Below are 8,140 nucleotides of genomic sequence, written 5' to 3'. Positions count from 1 at the left end.
TTTTGCATGCCAGCACGCATACACAATTAAATTCAGTAGGATCGGGGGTGAGTGGAAAGTACCTCACAAAAGGCATTTAGGTTGCGAGCTAGTGGTGTCTAATGTAAGCTTTATCTTTTTGTATGTGAGCTTTAGTATTAACTATTGCTTTTGTTGTTGTTATTTCTGTTGTTGTCATTGTTCTTCATTGTAAAACTAAAATTAAGTTATTTTCTAACTGCTTGCACGTACAAGCAATTGCTATGGCGAAGCGTGCGCGCGGCTAAGCTGGTGACCAAGAACATACAATTTGCTTTCCCTGCCACCAACTTTTCTTGAAATATCCCCATCCCGACTTTAAATATAACTTGCTACAGCTACAATGAGTTAGAATTTGCCCCAAAACTGCAAACTTCTTGTACAGTTGACAATTGTAATAATAATATACGGGCGCGAGATTTTATAACGGTATATTATACATACATATACTCCTACATACATATACACATATATGTCAACATACAAGGAAAGTAAACATTTTCTACTTAACTCCAACCCTTTCGCCTGAAAACTGTCAAATGCGCACTTTCACTAGTTTTACGACATTTTACTAGTTACAAACACACATATACGCATATGTGTATACATATATATATATACATACATACAATAAGTAGTAATGACAAGCATTAAAACTACAGCAGCTATAAACTCCAACAACTGCCCACAGCTACGTCCAAACATCCACTCTTATACACACGTATATGCATATACCCATATACATACATACATACACATATACATGTACACATCCATACATACAATACATCCTAAACAACTTGCCTACACATATACAATCAAAACTTTCCTCCAACTTCGCTGTAACTACGCGCATTATTCACACTAGTCATTTGTGTTGCCTGCTTTTAGGCGCTATCCATACAACAGGCCATAAACTAGCGACGCCAGCTTGTCATGTAGTGCTAATGTCCACATACAAAACTTGCAAATACACTAGCAAACATATATACAAGGCAGGGAGCATGAAAGCGCCAACAACAATAACAATAAAACACAGTAATTGCACGTGTATGCGTGTGACGAGTGCGACACGTATGCAAATTTTCGCCGCTATAGGCACATACAAACAAACAAATGTACATACAAAAGCACTATATATAGATACATATATAAATATATAATATAATATATGTACATATGTGTGCCTGTATTGCCCTTGGTCTGCAACTAACCACCAATACCAATAGCAAAAGCGTTGGCAATCCAACTGGCCACCCACACACATACTCATAACTACCGTACATACAGACTTTGTTGTCGCACAGTGAACGTAGTATAGCGAATGTTTGAATGGCTGGACCAACTTTGTGGTGAAGCGGTGTTGCCACAGTGATGGTTGCAGAAAAAGAGGTTGACAAAGAACCATATTTCTTCAATACTTCGTGATCGAACACTGCATTGTATCGATAATTCAGGAAACTCCACAAAACTCTTACACAAATCCGAACGCTACCTCGAGATCTATAAATGGCGTTACTCTGTATTCAGGTATAATAGCATATCGCAGTCGACCTTAGCTTTACCTTAGGTTTTTTTGGAATTTCATAGGTACCATGAACCAACAACAGATCGCATAGGATATATAGAGTAAAGAAGAGCTTCTGAGCTTTTGATAAAAAGTATTAGAAACTGAATGTCTCGGAACCACAAGAAAGATATTATCAAGCACAATCGTCTGAAAATTAAACAATATACACTGAAAAGAAGATGAAAATTGGCTAAACATCCACCTATTTATCTTCCAGAAGTCAGTCAGAGAGAGGATCAGAAACAATATTTAGCCTAAACTCAGGTTAAAACCCAGCACAAAACTCAGTATTGTAGCTTAGTAATTTCCGTAAGATCCCCTGAAATTCTATAATCAATCTAACCCCGCCGGAGTGGCTTTAATTTGCCCTGAACTTAAGGGAGAAGTATTTATTATGATAGTTGCGTTGAAAATTTATCTCGAAACACCGTCTATAACAAAGACTTCTGCTTGGAAAATGTTGGAAAAATATCTCAAAGATATGGAAATTTTGGTATTCAGCCTTATCACTTAGTAGAGATATCACTTAGTAGTAAGACAAGCATGGAGTTTCTCCGTTGAGCTTTACTGCCGAGGGTAACATTTAACTTCTTCTGATAATGTCGTTCCTCTGGAGAAAAGTCAGTTGTGTCTCAACAACAAGAACTTGGTCTACATGCTTCTTCTATGGAAGAGTTGAATCCTCAGTGAGACCTAGATATTTGACCTCATAAGTCATCTCTAACTCTCTGCTGCTAAAATTTAGGGTCCCTAGGGAAACGGGTTGTCAAAAGCACCTTTGATATCTAAGAAGGCGTATATCGTCACTTCTCATTCAGCAAAGCTTGCGTTCGCGAGTTCATATTACCCGCTAGTCCTAACTACAAATGGTCTTGTTGTAAGATCAATCTGTCTCCTAAATTTTTTCGTTGTAACCTAAAATTCAGAGTTTAAGATTATTGGATATTTATTAGACGCCCGCGCGAAGCCACTTAGCTTTAAATTTCAGTTTTTCCATTTCAGTCTGATCAGCTTAGCTAAGCTGGCGCTTTGAGCGAGGTCGAATTAATAAGTTGTTTCGAGTTTATCAGCACAAGTTTCCAACTCCATTACAATAACTGATAGTCTCTAGCCATCATACCAAATTAAGGTTCATTCAGTCTTGGTTATTTGAGGTTTGATAGTTATCGGATTATAAAAAGGCTTTTAGATCTGCAGAAGCGATATAGAAAGCAGATATTTTCTAACTTAAATGAGCACATCAATGATTTAAGTACAGTTCGCGGAAATACCAAGAATTATATAACAACTTTGAATCCAACAGCCCTGGGCACAATACCAGCCTAGAGTAATACAAGAGGCATTAATTTGACTTGACTGATTTTATCACTACCCTACAAAGACCGTGCTAGATTTATTGAACCCTTGCAAAAAATCCGTCATTCTCTACTTTAAATCTTGCGCACCAGTAGGAAAATCATAATTCCCCTAACATATGGAGACACGCGCTCAAAATTCATATGCAAATACAAAGAAAATCATAAAGCGGCTTAAATAACATTACATTCTATGCGATTAAAGATAATCTCTTTTTTAAAATGCTTTCTGAAAGCCTCTATTGAGGCACTTACCGCGCGCACAAGAGAGCTCACTCTTATCAATGTGCCAATCCAATTTCAAAAATAAGAAAGCAAATCGCCAAATACAACTGTACGCTGGCATTCGCCAAGTTAACGGTGTTTGAAAATCGCCCCTTTGGGCGTTAAAAATGCGTAAACGCCAGCAAATACCACAAGTCTTCGACTGGAGCCACTGCTATGGCAACCCTTTGTACGAATGTATGGTGTTCGAATGGATACGCGTATGTGTCCGGACGTGTGTGGTGTTGGGTTGGAGGTATTAGCAATATTAGACGTATTTTAAAATGTTATTTGGCTGCGAGGCGTATGTTGAAGCATGTAAATTTGACTTGGGCGAAATTACAAAATACGCGCAACGGAGTAACTAACTCAAATACCACGCGAATGGCGAGAAGGACCAACGGCAATGCCAATAAGAACATAGCGGCCGTAAGTTGGCATTGTTGCGGCAAGGAGAAGTTGAAGTTTAGCAGTGAAAGTGATGGGCTGTCGCAATGGCAGGACGCGGGAGTAGTGGAGGCGCGCTGTAGCAATCTACAAATCTAGAAAGGTAAGCTGAAGGCAGTGTGGGCAGGGAGTGAATGAATATGTGAACGTTTGAGGACATTGCGAACTCACAAGTGGTTTGAGAAACGACAGCAGAAACTGAGGGCCGAAGCCGCGAGCTCACTGTTGATGCAAGGAAAGACAGCCGCAGCTGAGGCGGCGAGCTCGGGAGTGGGTATATCGGCGGACATTCGATACAGGCGACATATAAAGGAAGTCGCAGACCGTGATGCCTTGTGTCTATGTGACGTATGTAAAATACAATGTTAGCAAACACAAAAGAGGAATGGCGTTAGGTAACGAAGTGGACTACGCGGTAGACGAGTGTCTAGCATTGCGGCACATATCGCCAGAGCATAGAACGTCGGTGAAGGCAACATGTGACTGAGAAAAGGAAGTTAAAGGCGATATCGACCTGCTTACGTGGAAGCTGTTGTATGCTGTAGCTCGTATGCGTTTGACAGTGGGCGGACAAGCGGGTGGTGTTGCCAGTACGTTGGCAGTAACATTGATGAGTTTACACTTTACACATGCGGACTCAGAGGAGTGTGTAGTTAAAGTAGTGGTGTAAACAGCGTAATCAGTATGTGTGCAACTTGGACTGAAAGTCAGTAGGTGGTGGTTTTGGACCAGACTGGTCGACGGCTGCTCACAACACACACATGGTGTGTGCGAATGATATATGTAATGATAGACGTTAGCAATCAGACGTTAGTTTGGCACATTCTGGTGTGGGCTACTGCGCGGCTACCGGTGGTGGGCAGCCCTTTTGGCGTTTTCTAAGATTCAAATTTCCAAATTACGCGCACAAACAACGGAGCACGTGTAATGAAGCATCGCTACAGCGTCAAGGGTAGTGCTCGTAAATATGAAAGCTGAGGCTAAATCATTAAAAAGATTGCGCGCTACGAAGTAAACTGAAAGCCCCCCAGCGGAGTATGAGTATATGCTGCCACCAACGCAAGGTGGACATAATGTATGGTGGGCTTTGTGTAGTTTTGCATAAGCACACATGAGCTCTAGCATGAGTCCGCTCATTGATAGGGATGCTTTTGATGTTTTCATTGTGAACGCGGAAATTAAAAATTGAAAATGAGCGCCAAATAACGAATCTTAAGTACTTCGGCGTGGAAACGACAGAAATTGGGCAAAATTTATGGGAAAGCTTCGTTAGTTTGTAAGAGATCAAATTTATCCCACTATAGTTCTTCATATAAAGGCCAAATTTTGGACCGCCTAACCGGTTCCCATTTTCTTAGTTCCGATTTCTTGTGAAAAGTCTATACTACAGGTTCTGAGCTCAGCTCTACGTTCTCCTTCTGCTGACTCGTGATTTGAAGCCTTGGACTTCTTCATTAAAAGATATGCGGAGAACAACTCCCCTCTGCATTTGAGACTTCCATACCGGTTTTTATATTTTAGGTCTTCTAACTGGGTACCAACTCTCCTTGAAACACCTTTTGGAAGACAACTCAGTTTTGCATCCTTTTTCCACCAATTTGTGCTTTGAAGCCGATACTTATGTCCGAGTTTTACGCCTTGTAGCTTGCTTCTCTAATGTGATACGGTGCATACCTCTGCTTGACAACTTTTAATCGACCACTTTTTAGCTCCTCGTGGTCTGTAATTAGTTCTCTGGGCTTTGTTTAGGTGTGTAGATTTTTGATTCCATTTCTTTTAAACGTGGTTTTTTTCTCAGAGGCATTATGAATATTATGAATGAGAATATGTAAGGTTGACTGCTTTAAAGGTTGTTTTTGTTGTAGCGGAAGAATTTTGCCGAGTTGACAATCCTTGACCGGATAAAAAATTCGAGTCCGTTCCGGTTGCATAGACCTGACTGCCGTGGGAACGGATTGCTTTGGGGTTCGGGCTCGGCATTTGATCCTCTGGGGATTTTTTTATCTAGTAGACCTGATAGCTTGTTTCACATGCTTTTTAAAAATTGTCCATTCAAAGATTATCTTCAAAGACATCTTAAACAGAACCTGGATTCCTGGATAGATTTTCCTGTATTTCCCTGTTTGAAGTTTTTCAAGGTCTTATGACTCTGCTTTTGGGTCCAATTGGGAGTAAAATACATTGAGAATTAGCTGTTACTCTCCAGTTCCACAAACAAAATATGTTAAGTCGGAGGCTTTTCTTCCTTTCTTTTGCGATATTTTCTTATCGAAAGAAGTTGAACCACCAAAGAGGTTGCAGAACGAATGAAACATCTAAGTTTGTTTAAATTGGATTCAATTTGAGGCACTTTACCAGTTTCAAATAGCCTCCAGCTCCTGATTTCTAGATGATATGATATCTAAAAATCAATCTGCTTCTTCGGAGAAAGGCTAATATAAAAGGTGAAGGAATGCTTTTGAATAGATAGATAGATTCGAATAAATTGTTTTGGGTTAAAACTATGTTTTGGGGCTCAATCGGTTAGGTTAGGTTAAGTTGATATGTTTTTTTTTTGTGCTTCAACAAGTCAGGTTGGTTAAGTTGACATCTTTTCCATTAATATGACTCCAATAACTTTCTTCAGTGAAAATAACATATGCGGTTATATTGATTCATCAGTCCTACTGACATATTTTCATAAATTTGGACTTGTTCTTATGAAATTTCTTGCGTGGGTCCCAACAACCCAGAAAATATCAATCGGTTCTGACAATATTCTTGATATTCGAGACATCTGAACTTTCATTTTAGGTCTCAATCAAAACTCCTTTTGATTTTTGCTAAAATTATTATGATTTTGATGGATTCCCATTGCTTTCTCCGTCAAACTCCATAGATAGAAATAGTATGGAAAGTTTGTTGGAAACTCGAGATCTGGTTTTATGGCCACTTAAGGTTGATAATGGTAGAAATAAAGACTTAATTATATCAGCAAATACATCAGTCTCGAAATAGGTATGAAATATGTATATGTTTAAAATTTGCCACTGAAAATTGAAAAGCAGTAGCTCGCTCTGCAACCAAATTCTGGAGCCTCTTACCTAAACATATGCGCTATATATACACCAAACTCCAGAAAATGAGAGCATACACACATTTCTGGCTTGCTAAATTATTAATTCTAAGTAAAAGGCGCGCAAACTACTCACATGTGTATACAATTACAACAACAACCTTCATACTGTTATATATGCGACACTCCACTGCATTGATAGATTCATGTGCGTATGCCCAACAACCAGGCCCAGGCACTTAATTGTAATCACGTACATATCAAGCATGTAGCTCACCTCCCACCTCCTACCTCGTCAGCAGCAATTGGAGCCAAGTGGTCACGAGGACGGCTGCTATTAATCTACATGCATCTACGCTGTATGTGTGCCTCTCATATACCTGTGCTTGTATTTGTGCGCTCCTTGGTGGTTAGTAAAATTTGATTTGCACGCATTCGTCCGTGTTTTCTCCAATTTGCCCACTCATCTAGTCGCTGATTCGCTAACCCCCACCATTCATTAAAAACCGACGTCAATTTAAATTTAATGCGTTGCTTGGGCGTTCGTTTGCGTTAGGTACGCATATAAGTGGCAAGACCCTGCAGGAATTTTCTTTAGATTTGGTTTCGAGAAACAGAGTCTTAAGCTGAGCAAGTTCTATTATTTAATAAAAAGGTGCTTTGGTTCTAAGTCCATAAACAAGTGGGAAGACCCCGTCGGACTTTAATTTGGATTTGTGCTCGAAGAACTGAGCCCCACATAAGTTGAGCAAGTTTCGTTAATAAATTTTTAAGTCCTTGAGTTCTAAAACCATAAAATATTTGACTTTGGAATTATAGAGCTCTTCTCTAAGAGACAACTGCGATATTAAATATCTTATAATACTTCGATCCACAAACTTCAAAACTTTCTCTGTACAAAATCGCTGAAAAATCAAGGTTGGATAGCAACCCTAGTCAAAAGAGTCCAAGGAAGATTAAGCTATTAACAGCAACTTACGGCATCCTTAATAAATATGCAGCAGGAAACAAACCTTAGAAAAGTAATAAATTCCGCAAAATATTTTCTGTGGCTCAAATATGAGCTCCCGAACTCGTTTGGGATCGAAACCGGGTGAACCACATAAACTAACTTTCAATTATTACATAAAAAAACTCATTAATCTAAATAAAATAAAAAAGAGAACCAATTGCTCAATTACTTTCTTCGAACATCGCAAAAGACCACGAATATGAATCCCGCGGTTAGTTGGACTAACGATAAGTCTCAACTTAACTTGGAGCCCTACTAAAATTCCAGCTGGAGACCGTCATATGAGATAACCAATTTAAAAACTTGACAAATATAAAGCTAGCAAGAACTCATCTTGCGTTACTCGGCATTTGGTTCACATCATTATCCATCAAACTAAATTAATAAAACCTTCGAATTATATTCCAACCGGGTCCTTA

The sequence above is a fragment of the Bactrocera dorsalis genome, chromosome 4 (genome assembly GCF_023373825.1).
Source record: "Bactrocera dorsalis isolate Fly_Bdor chromosome 4, ASM2337382v1, whole genome shotgun sequence".
Lineage (NCBI taxonomy): Eukaryota > Metazoa > Arthropoda > Insecta > Diptera > Tephritidae > Bactrocera > Bactrocera dorsalis.
This window is presented reverse-complemented; position numbering follows the sequence as displayed.